This window comes from Muntiacus reevesi, chromosome 19, assembly GCF_963930625.1.
Source record: "Muntiacus reevesi chromosome 19, mMunRee1.1, whole genome shotgun sequence".
Classification (NCBI taxonomy): Eukaryota; Metazoa; Chordata; class Mammalia; order Artiodactyla; family Cervidae; genus Muntiacus; species Muntiacus reevesi.
The window spans coordinates 3666107-3687555 of NC_089267.1; the positions used below are offsets into that span (position 1 = coordinate 3666107).

A 21449-nucleotide genomic window follows, 5' to 3' on the forward strand; every position below is an offset into this window, starting at 1 on the left:
AGGATTAATAATAGCACAAAATACTGAAATAGTGCTGTAAAAGTTTGACACTTCATTATTTAGTAATAAAATCAGTTGCAAATTTTTCATATCGATTTGAGTATTGAGTAAAATATGCTTTGCTCACTTTAAGATTCCCACCAATAAGAGGAATGCTTGACTTTGAAAAGGTGCTGAATAACGAATCAATACATTACATTTGCCTTAATGAATTATTAATATATTATTTTTTGTGTGAAGTAGTTGGAAGTAATTGATTGTCATGTTGCACATGCAGTTGTTCTGTTCCATTTCTTATCTCCTATTCTTATACCTATGGCCAGTTTCTTCTCTTCCTTAATATTCTCTCTCTCATTCAAAACATATAATATTCTTATACCTCAATTAATAATTATTAACTAAGCTTCTTGGTTTAATACCACTTTCTATGAAGAAGTATGTTTGCTGTATGAATTCCTTTATTCCAATTACTTATTGATGGAAGATCTCAGTGGATCTTCTGACTGTGGAAAAACCTTGAAAAAGATTTGTTGCTGATAAAACTATAAATTAATATTTGTAACAGAAAAAAGGACATGAATGGAGAAAAAGAGAGTAAGCTGTAGTGATACAATTATTCAGGCCACCAAGCATCTCTATTTTAAAAGGAACACTTGCTATCACATTTTTAGAGTGTACATTTTAAGAAAATGATAAGCAACATCTAAGAACAATGTTTACTATGTCATGAATTGTTTAATTTGTATCCTGCTCTCTGTGGTAAGCATATTTTGGGAAGCATGCCAAAATATCAGTAAGCTAATTTTAGGGAAAAACAAAATGTGTGGTTTTGATTATTAATGTGAATATTCACACGCTTTTCCTTCAGTTTTAAAAGCATTCACTTAGCTCCACAAAACATCTCCACCACAAAATAGTACCTTCCACCTTCCAAACAAAAGCTTCTATTTTCTTTCTCAGCACTGTTCGTTGATTTCATGGTGATCTAGGATTCATTCCAACTCTCTTTTCCATAACTCTGCTAGCCCCACACAACTGCTATTTTCCAATAAGTTCCCAATATTAATCACTTTTATTCTCTCATAAGCCCTCTTAGAGGAGGAAGCATCACTAAGAACAAGTTAGTAGAGGAGATGGTATTCCAGTTGATATATTTCAAATCCTAAATGATAAGGCTGTTAAAGTGATGAACGCAATAAGCCAAAAATTTTGGAAAACTCATCAGGGGCCACAGACTGAAAAAGGTCAGTTTTCATTCCAATTCCAAAGAAAGGCCATGCAAAAGAATGTTCAAACTACCATACAATTGCACTCAGCCCACATACTAGCAAAGTAATGTTCAACATTCTCCAAGCCAGGCTCCAGCAATATGTGAACCATGAAATTCCAGATGTTCAAGCTGCATTTAGAAAAGGTAGAGGAATCAGAGATCAAATTGCCAACATCCACTGGCTCATTGAAAAAACAAGAGATTCCAGAAAAACATCTACTTCTGCTTTATTGACTATGCCAAAGCCTTTGACTGTGTGGATCACAGCAAACTGTGGAAAATTCTTAAAGAGATGGGAATACCTGACTATCTGGCCTGCCTCCTGAGAAATCTGTATGCAGTTCAAGAAGCAACAGTTAGAAATGGAAATGGAACAACAAACTGGTTCCAAATCAAGAAAGGAGTACATCAAGGCTGTATATCATCACCCTGCTTATTTAACTTTTATGCAGAGTGCATCATGAGAAACGCTGGGCTGGAAGAAGCACAAGCTGGAATCAAAATTGCCAGGAAAAATATCAATAACCTCAGATATGCAGATGACACCACCCTTATGGCAGAAAGTGAAGAAGAACTAAAGAGCCTCATGATGAAAGTGAAAGAAGAGAGTGAAAAAATTGCTTAAAGCTCAGCTTTCAGAAAACTTAAGATCATGGCATCTGGTCCCATCACTATATGGCAAATAGATTGGGAAACAAAGAGTGACTTTTTTTAATTTTTTGAGCTCCAAAATCACTGCAGATGGTGACTTCAGCCATGAAATTAAAAGGCCCTTGCTCCTTGGAGAAAAGCTATGGCCAACCTAGACAGCATATTAAAAAGCAGAGATATCACTTTACCAACAAATTTCTGTCTAGCCAAGGCTTTGGTCTTTCCAGTAGTCATGTATGGATGTGAAAATTGAACCATAAAGAAAGCTGAGCACCACAGAATTGATGCTTTTGAACTGTGGTTTTGGAGAAGACTCTTGAGAATCCCTTGGACTGCAAGGAGATCCCAATAGTCCATCATAAAGGAAACCAATCCTGAATATTCATTGGAAATACTGATGCTGAAACTGAAGCTCCAATACTTTGGCCACCCAATGTGAAACACTGACACATTTGAAAAGACCGTGATGCTGGGAAAGATTGAAGGTGGAAGGAGATGGGGCGACAAAGGATGATTAGACGGCGTCACTGACTCGATGAACATGAATTTGAGTAAGCTTCGTGAGTTGGTGATGGACATGAGTTTGAATAAACTTCATGAGTTGGCTGACGGACTGTTGGTGATGGACTGGCGTGCTGCAGTCCATGGGGTTGCAAGGAGTCGGACATGACTGTGAGACTAAACTGAACTCTCTTGAGACAATTTCCCTTTTTCTGGCTTTTTGACACCAGTCGAACAAATACATAACCCTGATTTAATCCTCTCCTACACTCAAAACTGGTACTGTAAAGCCATTTGTTTTCTCGTGATCTGTGCCAATGTAAATCCATCTTCTATAATTTCTAAGTGTTTCAGAAAATTTCTATGTGTCTTTTATTGCTTCCTTGCTTATTATCCACAGAAGAACACGTGAAGATTGTCCATATCTTCCTCATATCTTCTCTGCTATTTGTTACCCCTCATCCAGAAAATATCTTGTAATGGGATACATTGTAGAATCATAAACATTAAAAAATATATCTATATTAAGGGAGTAAAAACAGAAACAAAATAGCCAAGTACCCCTTAGGTCCACTTGGGCTTTAGTTATTACTATCCACAATATTTATTATATTTAATATTTTGCTACATTGTGATACATAAAAAATAACAAATTTAGATTATCAAATTGAGGAAGATATTATGTAAGACTTGAATTTAATTCTTGTAAATATTTTAAGTGAAGTAGCCACAAATAATGATCTATGGCAATTTTAAGGTTAAGAATTACATATGCAACTGCATGAGACAAGTGCTCGGGGCTGGTGCACTGGGAAGACCCAGAGGGATCGGGTGGAGAGGGAGGTGGGAGGGGGAATCGGGATGGGGAACACATGTAAATCCATGGCTGATTCATGTCAATGTATGGCAAAAAAACACTACAATATTCTAAAATAATTAGCCTCCAACTAATAAAAATAAATGGGAAAATAAAAGAACTAAGCAAATAATTACATATGGAACCAATTTTTATTAAAAACATTTAATATATAATTCTTGTTTTCATAAAGCTTACTCTGAAGTTACCTCAGATTTCCTGTGATAAATAGAATTTGACTATTTTACATAAGTAGAGAATTTGAAGCGTTTATTGACACAAAGATGTTAGCTATTCAAAAATACCTTATGTAAAATTGATAGCCAATGGAAATTTCTTGTATGGCTCAGAAAACTCAAACAGGGGCATTTCAATCAATCTAGAGGGGTAGGATGGGGAGGGAGGTAGGAGGGAGTTCCAAAAAAGAGGGCATATATGTATACCTATGGCTGATTCATGTTGGGGTTTAACAGAAACAGCAAAGTTTTGTAAAACAATTATTCTTCAATACAAGATGAATAAATTAAAAACAAATACAGTTGACTTGATCATAATAAGACTCCAAAGAAATTTATGATAGCTTAAGATGGACAGGGGGCCTGGCGTGCTGCAATTCATGGGGTCGCAAAGAGTCGGACACGACTGAGCAACTGAATTGAACCGAATTTTAAAAATGTGCAGCTGTATCATAAGTAAAAGAAGAAGAAACCAATACATAAGGTGTTGAACTGGAACATTGGTAAGTGTGATACTTTCTAATAGAAATGCTGTAATTTTGTAAATGTTGAGTGTTAAAGGAAATTCATGGAGATGGTTTTGATGTGTAAGCATTTTGTAAATGTGGTCCAAATCAGTGCTCTATAAAAATTTTTTATTTTCCAGTTTGATAGGAAAGTAAAAAGGTGTCAGTTGAGTTCAGTCACTCAGTAGTGTCCGACTCTTTGTGACCCCATGGACTGCAGCATACCAGGCTTCCTTGTCCATCACCAACTCCCGGGGCTTGCTCAAACTCATGTCAATCACGTCAGTGATGCCATCCAACCATTTTATCCTCCGCCGTCCCCTTCTCCTCCCACCTTCAATCTTTCCCAGTATCATTGGTCTTTTCCAATGAGTCAGTTCTTCACATCAGGTGTCCAAAGTATTGGAGCTTCAGCTTCAGAACTAGTCCTTCCAACGATTATTCAGGACTGATTTCCTTTAGGATGGACTGGTGGCATCTCCTTGCAGTCCAAGGGATTCCCAAGAGTCTCCTCTAACACCACAATTCAAAAGCATCACTTCTTCAGTGCTCTACTTCCTTTATGGTCAAACTCTTGCATCCGTGCATGACTGCATGACTACTGGAAAAACCATAGATTTGACTAGATGAACCTTTGTTGATAAAGTGATAGCTCTGATTTTTAGTATGCTGTCTAGGTTGGTCATAGCTTTTCTTCCAAGGAGTGATTGTCCTTTAATTTCATGGTTGTGGTCACCATCTGCAGTGATTTTGGAGGCCAATAAGTAAATAAATAAATAAATAAATAAATGAACAAATAAATAAAGTCTGTCACTCTTTCCATTGTTCCCCTATCTGTCTTCCATGAAGTGATTAGAACGGATGCCATGATCTTAGTTTTTTGAATGTTGAGTTTTAAGCCATCTTTTTCACTCTCCTCTTTCATTTTCATCAAGAAATTCTTTAGTTCTCCTTCAATTTCTCCCATAAGGGTGGTGTCATCTAGGTATATGAGGTTATTGATATTTTTCCCAATGAACTTAATTCCAACTTGTGCTTCATCCAGTTCAGCATTTTGCATCATGTATTCTGCATATAAGTTAAATAACCAGGGTGACAATATATATAACCTTGACATACCCTTTCCCAATTTGGAACCAGTCCATTGTTCCATGCCCGGTTCTATCTGTTGCTTCTTGACCTGTATACAGATTTCTCAGAAGGAAGGTAAGGTGGTCTGGTGTTCCCATCTCGTGAAGAATTTTCCACCATTTGTTGTGATCCACACAGTCACAGGTTTTGGAGAAATCAATAAAGCAGAAGTGGATGTTTTTCTTGAACTCTCTTGCTTTTTCTGTGATCCAGTGGGACATTTTGATTTTCCAGTTTCATAAGAGAGTAAAAGGGTTTATTGCTATTCAAAAAATTACTACTATTCAACTTTATTGTGCATAATGGAAATTGAATTTAGACAAATCTTGAAGCCACCATAATTCTTGTCTGCTTCATTTGTTTAGGCAAAATATTTCAACATTTTTGTGATTACCTTTCATGATCAATAAAATAAGAACAGAATGATGTTATCTGAACCTTCTTGAATGTCTCATGATACTGACATGCAAAATACTGAAGATGATTTGAGCTTTAGGAAAGCCAAGGGTTTGCTTTCTTTCCATAGTGTAAACTTTTTGGAAAATTTGTTACATTGAAATATTGAAAACTTGATAGTATTCTCAATGCACATACATCAAAATTTGTTTTATTTCAATACACCTTAAATCTTTTCTTTGTCACATCGACGTTTTGGGGAATTTCTTTAGAAACTGTCAATAACAGATACTAAAATTGCTAAAAGATTTGTAAAAATCATCACAATGCTTGTGGAAAAGTGAAGTTTTTGTTTTTTTTGTTTTTAAATTCTTCTTATCTCCCATCTGGTGGTGTAACTTGTTTATGCAAAGTGTCATCAGTGCCACAATTGGCATAGCCTAAAATTATTCTGAAATCATTCTTGAATGAAAAGACAAGGTCAGTAAGTGAGTAAACAGAGGGAGAGAGCAAGAAAGAGAGCAAGCTAGCCAGCTATTGCTGAATAACAAATAATTTCCAAATTTACCAACTTAAAAGGCAAGCATCTTGCTCACAAGTCTTCAGATCAAAGGGGCTTGTCATATGTAGGCTTTCCTTGTATGAGCTCAGCATGTCTTTGTCCTTCTTCTGAGGAATTTTTCCACTAGTTCTTAACTACTAGTTAAAGTGCGAACTAGATATATCCTTCCCCCAGATTCAGGTAAATGGTAGTTTATTAAGCTATATATTCAGTCAGTTCAGTTCAGTTCAGTCACTCAGTCATGTCCGACTCTTTGTGACCCCGTGTATTGCAGCATGCCAGGCTTCCCTGTCCATCATCAGCCCCCGGAGTTTACTCAAACTCATGTCCACTGAGTCGATGATGCCATCCAACCAACTCATCCTCAGTCATCCCTTTCTTCTCCCAACTTCAATCTTTCCCAGCATCAGGGTCTTTTCTAATGAGTCAGTTCTTCACATCAGATGGCCAAAGTATTGGAGTTTCAGCTTCAGTATTAGTCCTACCAGTGAACATTCAGGACTGATTTCCTTTAGGATGGACTGCCTGGATCTCCTTGTAGTCCAAGGGACTCTCAAGAGTCTTCTCCAACACCACATAAGTTTAGAATTAAAATGGAAAACCAAGAAAATCTTGACACACTTTCTGCAGCTACTGATCATCCATCTAGATTTTTATACTCTTCAAGGTTCAATACTATATAGATCACCTTCTCTTCTGTGACATACTACATTATATATTCAAAGGTTATTTCATTTTCTATTAAATGCTTCTTTTTTTTTTTTTAATAACTAAATGTTTAAATTGTTTGTGCTTATTTGGATGAACAGATATCCTGTTACTTATGTGGTGGGTATATTTTACATGGATAAACATAAATGAATGCACTTTAAATGAATAGACTGGTATCCTGTTATTATAAAGAAAGCATCTCATTGGATAACTTCTTCAATTCCCTGAAACTATTCTTATCTAAGTGATTATCTGCATGAAGCTAAGCTGGGACTGTTTAATGTCAACAGACCGTTTTGTTCCACATATCTACCTAGATTTAATTGTTCCTATGAACAAGTCCCCTTCATAATCACAGCCTTGTCTGGCAAAGGTTTTATAACTCAATGAAGTTATGAAACATGATATGCAAGGCCACGAATGAGACATGATGAAGAGTTCTGTTAAAACGTGGTACCCAGGAGAAGAAAAGACAATTCACTTCAGTATTCTTGTCTCAAGAACCCCATGAACAGTATGAAAAGGCAAAAAGATATGACACTAGAAGATAAGACTTCCTGGCTGGAAAATGCCCAATATGCTACTGAGGAAGAATGAAGGACAATTACTAACAGCTCCAGGAAGAATGAAGTGGCTGGGCCAAAGCAGAAATGATGCTCAGTTGTGGATGTGTGTGGTGGTGAAAGTAAAGTCTGATGCTATAAAGAACAATGTTGCATTGAAACATGAAAAGTTAGGTGCATGAGTTAAGGTAAATAGTAATGGACAAACAGGAGATGGTGAAATTGAATTTCATTATAGAAATCAGTAAATTCAAATAGATTAGAATAGGAAAATTTAATTCATATGACCATTTTATCTATTACTGTGAGCAAGAATCCCCTAGAAAGAATGGAATAGCTCTCAAAGTCAACAAGAGTCCAAAATGCAGTACTTGGGTGCTGTCTCAAAAATGATAGTGTTATCTCTGCTGATTTCCAGGGCAAACCATTAAACATCACGGCAATCCAAGTCTGTGCCCCAACCACTGATGCCCAAGGAGCTGAAGCTGACTGATTCTATGAAGACGTGCAACACGTTATAGATGAACACCAAAAACAGATGCCCTTTTCATCAAAGGGGATTGGAATGCAAAAGCAGGAATTCAAGAGTCACCCAGAATAGCAGTTAAGTTTGTCCTTGGAGAGGACTAATTGAAGCAGTCCAAATGCTAACAGATTTATGTCAAGAGAACAAGCTGATCATAGCAAACACAAATTTACAGCAACCAAATAGATGACTCTACACATGAACATCATAGACGGTTAATATTGAAATCACATTGATTATATTCTTTGAAGACAAAGATGGAAAAGCTCTATACAGTTAATACAAACAATACCTGGCACTGACTGTGGCTTAGGTCATGAACCCCCTATTGCAAAATTCAGGCTGCAATTGAGGACAGTATGGAAAACCACTAGGCCATTCAGATATGACCTAAAGGAAATCCTTTATAATTATATGGTGGAAGTGACAAATAGATTTAAGGGATTAGATCAGGTAGACAGAGTACATGAAGAACTATGGACAGCAATTTATACCATTGTACAGCAGACCGAAACCATTCCCAAGAAAAAGAAATGCAAGAAGGCAAAGTGACTGTCTAAGGAGGCATTACAAAAAGCTGACATAAGAAAAGATGTGAAAGGCAAAGGAGAAGGGAAAGATACATTCAGCTGAATTAAGAATTGCAGAGAATAGCAAGGAGAAATAAGAAGGCCTTCTTAAATGAACAGTGCAAGGAAACAGGCTAGTGGTAAAGAAACTGCTTGTCAGTGTAGGGGACTCAGGGATGTGGGTTCAAAGCCTGGGTTGGGAAGATCCCCTGGAGTAGGAAATGGTAACCCACTGAAGTATTGTTGCCTGGAAAATTTCGTGGACAGAGAGGATCCTGGCAGGATACAGTCCATCGGGTCTCAAGAACTGGACATGACTGAGTGACTGAGTGCACACACACACACATACACACACACACACACATACACACACACACATAAAGAAATAGAGGAAAACAATAGAATAAGAAGGACTAGAGTTCTCTTGAAGAAAATTGGATACACCAAGGGAAAACTTCATTCAAGAATGGGCATGATAAAGGATAGAACCAGTAAGGAGGTAAAAATGCAGAAGAGGTTAGTTAAGAAGAGGTGGGTAGAGTACATAGAAGAACTATACAGAAAAGGTCTTAAAGACCTGGATAATCACAATGGTATGGTCATTCACCCAGAGCTCAACATCCTGGAATGTGAAGTTAAGTGGGCCTTAGGAATTATTGCTATGAACAAAGCTGGTGGAGGTGATGGGATTCCAGCTGAACTATAAAATCCTAAAAGATGACGCTGTTAAAGTGATGCACTCAAAATGTCAGCAAATATAAAAAATTCAGCATTGGCCACAGAACTGAAAAAGGTCAGTTTTCATTCCAGTCCCAGATAAGGATAATGCCAAATAATGTTCAAACTCTGGCACAATCGCACTCATTTAACATGCCAGAAAAATTATGATCAAAATCTTTCAATCTATCTTCAGAAGTATGTGAACTGAAAAATTCCAGATTTACAAGCTGAGTTTAGAAAAGACAGAGGAGCCAGAGATGAAATTGCCAACAATTGTCAATCATGGAGAAAGCAAGGGAAATCCAGAAAAAAAAATAATCTACTTCTGTTTCATTGACTATGTTAAAGTCTTTGTCTCTGTTGATCACAGCAAACTATGGAAAATTCTTAAGTTGGAAATATCAGGCCACCTTACCTTTCTCCTGAGCAACTTATATGAACCGGCTTCTTGCAGTCAAGAAGCAACAGTTAGAACCAGACATGGAACAGTAGACTGATTCAAAATTGGGAAAAACATAATGACAAGGCTGTTTATTATGACCCTGCTTATTTAACTTCTATGCAGAGTACATCATACAAAACGCTGCGCTGGATGAATCGCAAGCTGTACTCCAGATTGCAGGGAGAAATATTAACCTCAGATATACAGATTATACTACTCTAATGCAGAAAGCAAAGAGGTACTAAAGACCCTCTTGAGGGCAGAAGAAGAGAGTGAAAAAGCTGGCTTGAAAGTCAGCATTCAAAAAACTAAGATCATGATACTAAGTCCCATAAGCTTCATAGCAAATTGATGGGGAAAAAGTGGAAACAGTGACAGATTTTATTTTCTTGAACTCCAAAATCAGTATGAATCATGACTGTATCTGTAAAATTAAAAGATGCTTAATCTTTGAAAGGAAACCTATGGCAAAACTAGACAGCATATTAAAAGCAGGGGCATCACTTTGCTGACAAAGTTCTGTATTTTTTAAGCTACAGATTTTCCAGTAGTCATGTACAGATGTGAGAGTTAGACCATAATGAAGACTGAGCGCTGAAGAACTGATGCTTCTGAGCACTGAAGAATTGATGTTTTTGAATTGTGGTGCTGGAGAAGACTCTGTACAGTCCCTTGGACAGGAAGGAGATCAAAACAGTCTATCCCAAAGGAAATGATCCCTGAATATTCATTGGAAGGACTGATGTTGAAGTTGAAGCGCCAATATTTTGGCCACTTGATGCAAAGAATTGACCCATTGGAAAAGATCATGATGCTGGGAATGATTGAAGGCAAAAGCAAAAGGTGGCAGCAGCATATTGGATGGTTTGATATCATCACCAATTCAGTGGAGATAAGTTGTTCTAACTCCTGCCTGGAGAAAGCAGAGAACAGAGGAGCCTGGCATGTTGCAGTCCATGGGGTCACAACAAGTTGGATGCAACTTAGAGACTGAACAACCACAACAACAGCAATTGAACAATTGTTGATAAAGCAGCTTTTGCCCTTTGAATACCTTGTCTACTGGATTCATAAAACTACGTTGATCTAATAAACAGTAAGTGGGCAATACTCTGCAATATTTGCCATATTTATGCCTGCTCATAGAACACCTGTAACAAAATAGTGGCATGAACATCTAATATTTGAATTAGCCATGTTTTTCTGGAGCATCCCTGTCTTAATTTATCCCTTAGATAAATTCAACACACAGCAAAAATACTTCCTATTCTTTTTCAAGAAAAAAAAAATTAACATATTTCTTCAAAGCACATTTAATCATTTCCTCTGCATCAATGTAGTAAGTCCAAAATAAACAAAATATTCAAATTCTAGTTAAATTAAGTGATTATTAGGATTTTGGAGGAGGAAAACTCAGTGTGTTTTTCCTCACTGTATGAACTGCTTAGACTAATAAGTTTGATTGATAATGCAAGTGTGAAGTTACATCTTTCAAGTTATTTTAGCAAAGAAACAAAAAAGAGCTCACTTTTTAAAGATACTGATAAATTATGAGAGGTAGAAATTGTGGCAGATTTTCCCCTGTGGCCCTTAGATCTTACTTTGAAATAATACTGCCTCTATTTAAGATTCTAAGTTTTTTGAAGAATAATAACTTTACTCTCAAAAATAATATTTGTATAAGGGGATAGTCAAAACAAATTTGATACTTTTTATCTTTCTTTGGCAATTGACCTGCATTGCAATCATTCATTTCAAAACAGACTGTAGAGATAGTAGGTAATATTTGATGCTTTATTTTGGAAAAATAAAAGCTTAAGGAATTGAGTCCTGTGTTCAAATCATAATTCGTTTCACATATTAGTTGAAACCTATGCTGCTTGTGGTGGGAACCCTATTATATCTTGCCTGCCTCCCACCAACCATTGGAATAAAGTAATCACGTTCCATGGCCACACATGAATAATATTTAGGAAACCTACTGAAGCATAGTTTCAAACTACATATAGTAGAGATTAATTCCTTTGGCACCTACCTACAAGAGCATACATTTGTTCTTTAAATTTTCTTATCAGAAAAATCAAAACAGAAATGCCTGAGAAAAAACTGAGCATGGCAGGAATTTTTTAATAACAGTCCTGACTGACTTAACTATCATGTTAACTACTGAATTAAATTGCAAATCTTGACTAGTTAGCAAGTCAAAGCACTATTTCAAACACAAGGATATACAGAAAATCCATTTTGCTACATATTAAGTCACATCAGAGGAAAAAAAGACACTTAATAATGTTAAAAATTCCAATTATAAACCAAAAAGACAAATTTCATACTATATTCTGACACTGAACACATAATCATTATGTACCTGCAAGCTTAGTCATGTCTGACTCCTTGCAAAATTTTAGACTGTAGTCTGCCAGGCTCCTCTGTCCCTGGGAATTTCCAGAAAAGAATAGTGGAGTGCGTTGCTGTTTCCTTCTGCAGTAGATCTTCCTGACCCAGTGGTTGAACTTGTGTCTCCGGTGTCTCTTGCATTGTGGGCAGATTCTTTACTCACTGAGTCATCAGGGAAGCCGATGATTATTATAAGATAGTGAAAATAAAAAGCATGAATGGACCATTTGCTGAGTTCAATCCATTGACTCATTAAAAAAAAAAATCTAAAAGTGGATCAAATATACTCAACTATTCAAATATGATTTACATATATGTCATCTGTCATCAGATTATCAGTACTGCTAGTTATATGACTTAGAGGTGGAGAGAGGTGGGGGGGTGCTATATATCCATACCTGGTCTATAATTGCTTTAAGTATAATTTCAAGTTAATCTGTTTCGTAAACAAGTATGTTTATTTGCAAAAGCCTTCATAGAATTCAAAAGAATTTAGTGTTATATTTGAAAAATATTCTTAGATTAACTTCTTAAGATTAAGCCTACTTTGCTGTTGTTGTTGTTCACTTGCTAAGTTGTGCCTGACTCTTTGTGACCGTGTGAACAGCAGCCCCCCAGGTTTCCCTGTCCTTCACTGTCTCCTGGAGTTTGCTCAGACTCATGTCCATTGAGTCAGTGATGCCATCCAACCCTCTCATCCTCTGTCGCCCCTTCTCCTCTTCCCCTCGGTCTTTCCCAGCATCAGGGTATTTTCAAACAAGTCAGCTCTTCCCATCAGATGGCCAAAATATTGAGTCTTCATTATAAGCACCAGTTCTTCCAATGAATAATCAGGGTTACTTTCCTTTAGGACTGACTGATTTGATTTTCTTGCTATCCAAATGATTCCCAAGAGTCCTCTTCAGCACCACAGTTCAAAAGCAAAACTTTTTCAAGGCTCAGCCTTCTTTATGGTCCAACTCCCATATCTGTAAATGACTACTGGAAAAACCATTGCTTTGACTATATGGACCTCTGTTGGCAGTAATGTCTTTTTTAATACACTATGTTTGTCATTGGCCTTCCTTCCAAGCAGCAAGCATCTTTTAATTTTGTGACTGCAATCACCATCCACAGTGATTCTGGAGCCCAGGAAAATAAAAACCTATTTTAGATAATCCTAATAATATATCTTTGTGCATATAATGTGCATGTATAGTTCTCTTCTTCTTTGGTAATTACTGTAATATTTTTCATATTATTATGTTATTCAGGATTGAGTTTAATATCTAATAACACAAAACCTGTCTCAAATGACTTAAAAAAAAATTGATCATGAATCTCAGGAAATGAAAAAATTCAGAGTTTTAAAGTCCAGTGTTATTATCATAAAAACAAGCCATTCACATAACTCTTTCTATTTACCAGGTATTATTTTAAAATTTCTTTACATGTTAATTCTCAGTACCAACCAAATACTTACTAACATTATCTCCATTTTGTCAATGAAAATACACAAACAAAACAAAAAAAAAAGAATGTTAGTATCTTGCTTAACTTCATACAAGTAGTTAACACTGGGATTTGGTCTTGAGTACAGGCATCCCTGTGCTGGGATCTGTGCTCTTGACAACTACAGTTAATAGTGGTATCAAGACTTCAGGATCCCACCAGCCTCTGGCGTCATCCCCTTTTGTAGATGACTTTCCTCTTCATGGTCTTAAGACCACCGTACAAGACACTGCACACCTGAACACCAGACCTGCGTTCCAGGCAGGAAGTAGAGAGCAGAGGAGAGCACAAACTAGCCAAGACGGCGTGATAGGGCTCTCTTGGCTCCACGGCCTCTTTCTCTCGTCCCACGTTAAAAAAAAAAAAAAAAAAAAAAATGTTTGTGTGACAGCTAAGATCACTTATAGCACCGTGCATACACTGCCATGAGTTACTTGCTTGGTCATGGTTTGTGTGTGGTATTCACATGTGAGGTCCACCTAGAGAGCAGCGGCAGTACTGCTGCATCTCGGCTGTATCTATCGGCTCAGTCACGAGAAGAGAGGATATAGCACTTCTACTGCTAGGGCTGCTGTGTCAGCCAGGAGACAATATTGTTATGGCCACTAAGCCAGCCAGGAGACAGGTTATGCTGTATTAGGTTATGCTACGGCTCTTGCCAGGAAAAAACAAAAACAAACGTGACTGCAGTTCCTATGGCTCCCGAGTCTTCTCCCAGCCTCTTAGCTCGTGCCTTGCCTACCCTGGGTTCAGCGAACAGTGCAGACAGTGAGATACAGTGAGACAATTGATGCTGTGAACAGCATCCGTGATACAGTTGTGATGCTATCAAGTGTTCCAAATTCTCCCTCATTCCAGGGGCTCTCTGTCAATGAAAGGGGGTCAGCTCTGTCATAATAATGTCTTTAGATCTCTGTTCACCTGAACTAGACATTTTTTTCCAGTTTTATAAATCAAGTATGAATTTGGTAGACATCAATTCTTTTTATCTGAGAAACTTCAGTATTTATTAGCCACCATTAAGGATTCCTCCAAGTCCTTGAAGGAATGATTATCACTTCTCATCTTATTTTTTAATAGGATATCAATGCTCATTCAGCCAAATAACAACAATGCTTTTCTTATCTTTTGTTTCTAATTAGCTACATTGAAAAAGAAAAGAGTTTTATTGAAGTAACAGCTACTCTAGGTCTCTTCAGCTTATGGATAATAGAAGTTGACATTTTTTCTGATGCTTATGCTCCTCTTATTAATGATTCCCAACACCTTGAAGAAATGAATATTTCTGGCAAATCCTGAGGGATGTAGTTTGGTGTAGATAATCAAGGACATATGATGCAACTGCCCCCAAATCACTTTCTTCATAATTCTTAGGATTCAAACTCTTTCAGAATGACAACTTTGGTGCCGCTGCACACAATCTTAAAAAAAATTTCATGATGCAGAGAATGGGCATCAGTCATTCTTTTTTTTTTTTTTTCTCCAAATAGCACTTAAAATGACTTTTTTGCTCATCTAAATTTTTGAGAGTGTGACAACATTGTACCCATTACAACTATTTTGTAGGGTCAATAACCACATCTACTTCGTATCTTCTACAATTAGTGAAAGTGAAATTCACTCAGTCATGTCCAACTCTTTGCGACCCCATGAACTATACAGTACATGGAATTCTTCAGGCCAGAATACTCAAGTGGGTAGCCTTTCCCTTCTCCAGTGGATCTTCCCAACTCAGGGATCAAACCCAGGTCTCCCACAACGCAGGTAAATTTTTATCAGCTGAGCCACAGGGACCTTTATTCAAAACCATCTGTTGAAGGATATATTACTGATAAAAAGCAATAATGTGGAAGTTTGCAGAGGCAATCCAGAATTCCTGATAATTGAACATTATAGAGAAACTCAGCTATTCTAATTTTTTTTTTCCCTATATTCTTGGTTTAGGATCCTTGAAACCATTTCCACAACTCTTTCCTGTTTTCATCCTTTATAACTGAGCAATCTCTTAGTTCATTTGGTAGGAAGTTTTAAGATGTGCTGGGTATTTACAATAGGTGTATATGTGGAGACTTTTCATTACATTGTGGTGAATGGAGTGAAAGTTGACTATACCTTGTGGGAAAGTGAGCTCAATCAGGACCCTGTGGTAATTTCAGAGCTGAAAACAATTAAGTCATATTCTAGTTTGATAATTATCTTTTCTGTCACTGTCATTGAATGTGTGGTTTTTAAAACATACCTGTAGGTTTTTAAAAATCTTTCTTTGCCTTTGTCTGAGAAATTAGGGATTTTTTGTTGCTGCTGGATTGTTTATTGGTTGGTTTTGTTATTATTTTTCCTTTCATGTTCAGGGCACTCAGAATCAATCAAGCTGACCTCAAAATCCTTGATTACCTCTTGCTATTCATTTTGTTCTGTACCAAATGTTCATTAGTTTGCAAAAGACTTAGACACTACTTTTTTGATCACAACAGAAAATTTATCCATTTCCCCACCATAGGCTATGAGTTGGCAAGAGTTCTATTAATAATTTTGAAGATTTTACATCTGTCATCCTCAACTAGGCCACATAACCAATTTTAGAATATTTCAGTTTCTGTCAAGTTTTTTGGTTGACAGCCTATTTTAGAACAAATTTTTATCTTAATTAGGGTTTATAGTTGCATACAGAAGAAATTAACTCTTGCTGACTAAGCAGGTTAAAAAAAATATGAAGGATATTGAGGATAGATATGTTTAGAGTTGAAAAACCAAGCTCAAGACTAAGCTACCAGAAAAAGTCTAAAAATGTAATTCTATAGCATTGGCCAAAAAATTCTCAAACTGCTACAGATGTCCTGTTGTCTGGACTTGGATTTACTAATTATGCTAGCAAAAATGCCTCCTCTGTCCCTGAAACTTGGCTTTGTCACCATTAATAACCTTAGATTTGAAAATCTTATGCTACAAACACCAGTCACATGGAATCCATAAGAAATCTCCTTCCTAGTTGGATCCTTCGAATTTACAATTTGAGCAAGTGATCGAGATTTAAATTATCTATGTTACATGACCCAACTAGCTTCGGTTACAGCTAGTAAAAATCCCCCATTTTTTGTGGCTTCCTTTTTAAGAAATAGGATTCATAACTATGGAAACACTACAAACAGAGAAAGAATGTTTTAAAATGAATAATGTAGGTCTTCTGCACCTCTGAAGACTTGGACTGGTGACAACTTTCCTGAAATCTCTAGAAAAGAAAGCTGCAACCCTGCATGATCTTCACACAGCTACCTGCCTGGGGTCCTACACCAAGACTCCACCACACTGCATGCTCTGAAGGTCTCCTGTCCGCTGACACTGGGCCTCCCACTCACACACATTGCTAGAGCATGAACTGCTGCATGCGGCAACATTAGACAAGCTCCAACCTGACAGGATCGATTATATTGTCTGCTATCATGTGGGTCAAGCCAAATCTTCTCCCCTGAGTCTCTTCTAAGTTTCTCTTTCCATGTAGACTCCTTTATATCTTATGGTTGCTTTTTAATTATAATTTGTACTTTTTATATTGCTTTTTCTGATTAAATTCTGTGATTTCTATGTCCCAATTATTATCAGTCTGGAAGAGCAGGAGTCCAGCATGAGATTGGGCTGAAGTCATAAGCATTTCACACAAGAATGTACATTTGGTTCATTTATTCGTTCATTACCAAAAAACAACCTCCATGGGATTTAAAAAATACAAATTACAAAACTAGTTCCTGTTTTGAATCTCTATCTTTGCTGTCTAATACAGTTACAACTAGCCATATGTAGCTATTAAAATTTGAATTAATATTAATTAAAATTTAAAATTCAGTTCCTAGCTCACTCTAGTAGCATTTCAAGTGTTCAGCAGCCACATACAGTCATATATTGGATTTAAAATATTTCCACCTTTGTAGATATCTCTATGGAAAGTAGCTGACTATAGCTGGCAGATTTTTTTTCTTTTAATTAGAGGATAATTGCTTTACAATATTGTGATTGTTTCAGCCACACATCAACATGAATTAGTCATAGATATACATATATATTTATATATACCCCTTCCCTCCTGAACCTCCGACCCAACTCCTACTCTATCGCATCCCCTTTAGGTTGTCATTGAGCACCAGATTTGGGTCCCTGCATCATACAACAAGTTTCCACTGGCTATCTATTTTATGTATAGTAATGTAAAGTTTTCAATACTATTCTCTCAAATCATCCCATCTTCTGCTTACCCCACTATGTCCAAAAGTCTGTTTTTTATGTCTGTGTCTCCTTTGCTTCCCTGCAATATCTACTCTTTCTAGATTCCATGTATATGCATTAATATATGGTATTTGTCTGTATCTTTCTGACTTACTTCACTCTGTATAATAAGCTCTAGGTTTATCCACCTCATTAGAACTGACCCAAATGTGTTTCTTTTTATAGCTGAGTAATAAAATTCTGAAAGAGATGGGAATACCAGTCCACCTGACCTGCCTCTTGAGAAACCTGTATGCAGGTCAGGAAGCAACAGTTCAAATTGGACATGGAACAACAGACTGGTTCCCGATAGGAAAAGGAGTATGTCAAGGCTGTATATTGTCACCCTGCTTATTTAACTTATGTGCAGAGTACATCATGAGAAACGCTGGGCTGTAGGAAGCACAAGCTGGAATCAAGATTGCCAGGAGAAGTATCAATAACCTCAGCTATGCAGATGACACCACCCTTATGGCAGAAAGTGAAGAGGAACTGAAAAGCCTCTTGATGAAAGTGAAAGAGGAGAGTGAAAAAGTTGGCTTAAAGCTCAACATTCAGAAAACTAAGATCATGGCATCTGGTCCCCTCACTTCATGGGAAATAGATGGGGAAACAGTGTCAGAGTTCATTTATTGGGGGCTCCAAAATCACTGCAGATGGTGATTGCAGCCATGAAACTAATGGATACTTACTCCTTGGAAGGAAAGTGATGACCAACCTAGACAGTATATTAAAAAGCAGAGACATCACTTTGCCAACAAAGGTCCATCTGGTCAAGGCTATGGTTTTTCCAGTGGTCATGTATGGACTGTGAAGAAGGCTGAGGGCTGAAGAATTGATGCTTTTGAACTGTGGTGTTGGAGAAAACTCTTGAGAGTCCCTTGGACTGCAAGGAGATCCAATCAGTCCATCCTAAAGGAGATCAGTCCTGGGTGTTCATTGGAAAGACTGATGCTGAAACTGAAACTCCAATACTTTGGCCACCTCATGTGAAGAGTTGACTCATTGGAAAAGACCTGATGCTGGGAGAGATTGGGGGCAGGAGGAGACGGGTATGACAGAGGATGAGATGGCTGGATGGCATCACCAATTCGATGGACATGAGTTTGGATAAACTCCAGGAGTTGGTGATGGACAGAGAGGCCTAGCATGCTGCGATTCATGGGGTCAAGAGTCGGACACGACTGAGCAACTGAACTGAACTGATTTCTTTCATTAATGTCTTATGTTTTTTCTGCAAACAGACATTTTTTTCTCTTTAGGGAAATTTTTCCTTATTCCTAAGTATTTTATTCTTTTTGTTTCAATGATGAGTGGGATTATTTCCTTAATTTCTCTTATTGATTTTGTTTTGTTGTTGTATAGGGATGCAAAGACTTCTATGTATTAATTTTCCATGCTGTGGTTTTACTATATTCACTGATTAGTTCTACTAATTTTTCGATGACATCTTTATGGATTTCTATATAGAGAACCATGCCATCTCTCAACAGTGAGAGTTCTACTTCTTTTCCAATTAGGATTCCTTTTATTTCTTATTCTTCTCTGACTGCTTTGGCTAGGACTTCCAAAACTATGTTGAACTACAGTGGCACAAGTGGACACCCTTGTCTTATTCCTAATTGTAGAGGCAACACTTTCAGTTTTTCACCACTGAGGATAATATTTATTGTGGGTTTTTCATATATAGTCTCTATTCTATAGAATTATGTTCCTTCTATGCTTGCTTTCTGGAGAGTTTTTGTCATAATTGTGTATTGAATTTTGTCACAGACATTCTCTGCATCTATGAAATGATTATATGATTTTTATCTTTCAACTAGTCAGTTTGGTGTATCACACTGATTGATTTGTGTATATTGAATAATCTTTGCATCCCAGGGATAAAGACCACCTTATCTTGATGCATGATCTTTTAAATGCTTTGTTGAATTCAGTTTGCTAAATTTTTGTTGAGGATTTTTGCATCTAAATTCGCCAGTGATATTGGCCTATAATTTTCTTTATTTTTGTGGCATCTTTGTCTAGTTTTGGTATCAGGGTGATGGTGGCCTCATAGATGAGTTTGGAAATCTTCCTTCCTTCCTAAGCAATTTTGTAGAAGAGTTTGAGCATGATAGATGTTAGCTCATTTCTAAAGTTTTTGTAGAATTTGCCTGTGAAGTCATTTGGCCCTTGGCTTTCCTTTGAGGGAAGATTTTTGACTATAGTTTCCCAACTGCATATGAAACATTCTCTAGGATAGATTACATCTTGGGTCCACAATTTAAGCCTCGGTATTTTTTTTTTTAAATTGAAATCTTTTTAAGAATATTTTCTGAACTCAGCACTGCAAGATTAGATAACAACTATAGGAATTAAAAACTATTAAAAAAAAAAAAAAAAAGAACACAAACACATGGAGGCTAAACAACATGATTCTGAATAACCAACAGATCATTAAGGAAATTAAAATATGCCTAGGAACAAATGACAATGAAGGGATGATAACTCAAAACCTATGGGATCTGCTATTTTGTGGATGCCAAGTATGCGAGAGCATCTGGGAGTGTAAGGAGGGAGAGGACCAGGAAGACCTAGACTAGGTTCTATGGATTTGAACCTCCACATTTCTAACCCGAGATTTCAAAATGCATCCTAATTCCTGTCCTTTGGACTGTAAAATTTATGTAGGTAATCTTGGAAACAATGGTAACAAGGCCAAATTAGAATGAGATTTTGGCTATTCTGGACCACTTTGAAGTGTGTGCATTGCTAGACACCCTTCCAGGTTTGCTTTTTTTGAATTTGAAGATCCCTGAGATGTAGCTGATACTGTCCGAGAGCTAAATGGCAGAATCCTAGGTGGCTGCCAAGTAAGAATGGAACTGTCGAATGTTGAAAAGAGAAGTCAAAGTTGTGGCCCACCTCCTTCTTGGTGCCATCACCCTCCAGATGATTATTGGAGGAGGAGTTCCCAACCTCGATGCAGATCTCCAAGTTAGAGAAGCTCCTCCCTCAGCCAGAGCAGGTCCCTTTCTAGAGATAGGAGAAGAGAGAGATCACTGTCTTGGGAGAGAAATCACAAGCCCTCCTGACCTTTCTCTAGGTCTCAGTAGGTCAAAGAAAAGGTTATAGAAGACAGTATGCAAGAGGAGTGGTGTACAGGGAATAAATTCATTTGACAAGTATATACTGAAAATTCAATTTTCTTTTTTTTCTTGAGACTTCATAAGCTTGATACATTTTCAAAATGTTTTAGCTGTTCACATTTGTTTGTTGGAACAGTGACACACAAAGGTATAATTCTCTATGGCTTGAAATGTATCATATGAAGCATGTAATATCAAAAATTGTTACTTTACAGTGTTCCCTCAAGTAAAACTGAATTTCATTGACTTTTAGTCTTGCATAGACTAATAATAAACCTCTAACTCCTGACCAGTTAAAATTCATGTTTAACATTATGGAAACAAAAACTGGCAAAAATTGGAAGATTTTTTTCAACATAGCTGGGATATGGTATGCAGCTGTAGTTAAGCAGTTTTTAAAGGCTGCGGTGAACACAAAGCCAGCCAGAAAAATTAAAGCTGCACCCTTAAGCTAGATTAGAGGTTTTAAAGTTCCACTAGTCTTCACACTGAACAAAAGATTGTATAGTTTGTGTAGAATCTAAGAAGTTTAA

General features: G+C 37.0%; 1 pseudogene; it reads left to right on the forward strand.

Moving 5' to 3' along the window:
* The first annotated feature begins 20415 nt into the window (after positions 1-20415).
* Positions 20416-20883, forward strand: LOC136150944 (serine/arginine-rich splicing factor 3 pseudogene; annotated as a pseudogene).
* The last annotated feature ends 566 nt before the right edge of the window (positions 20884-21449 follow it).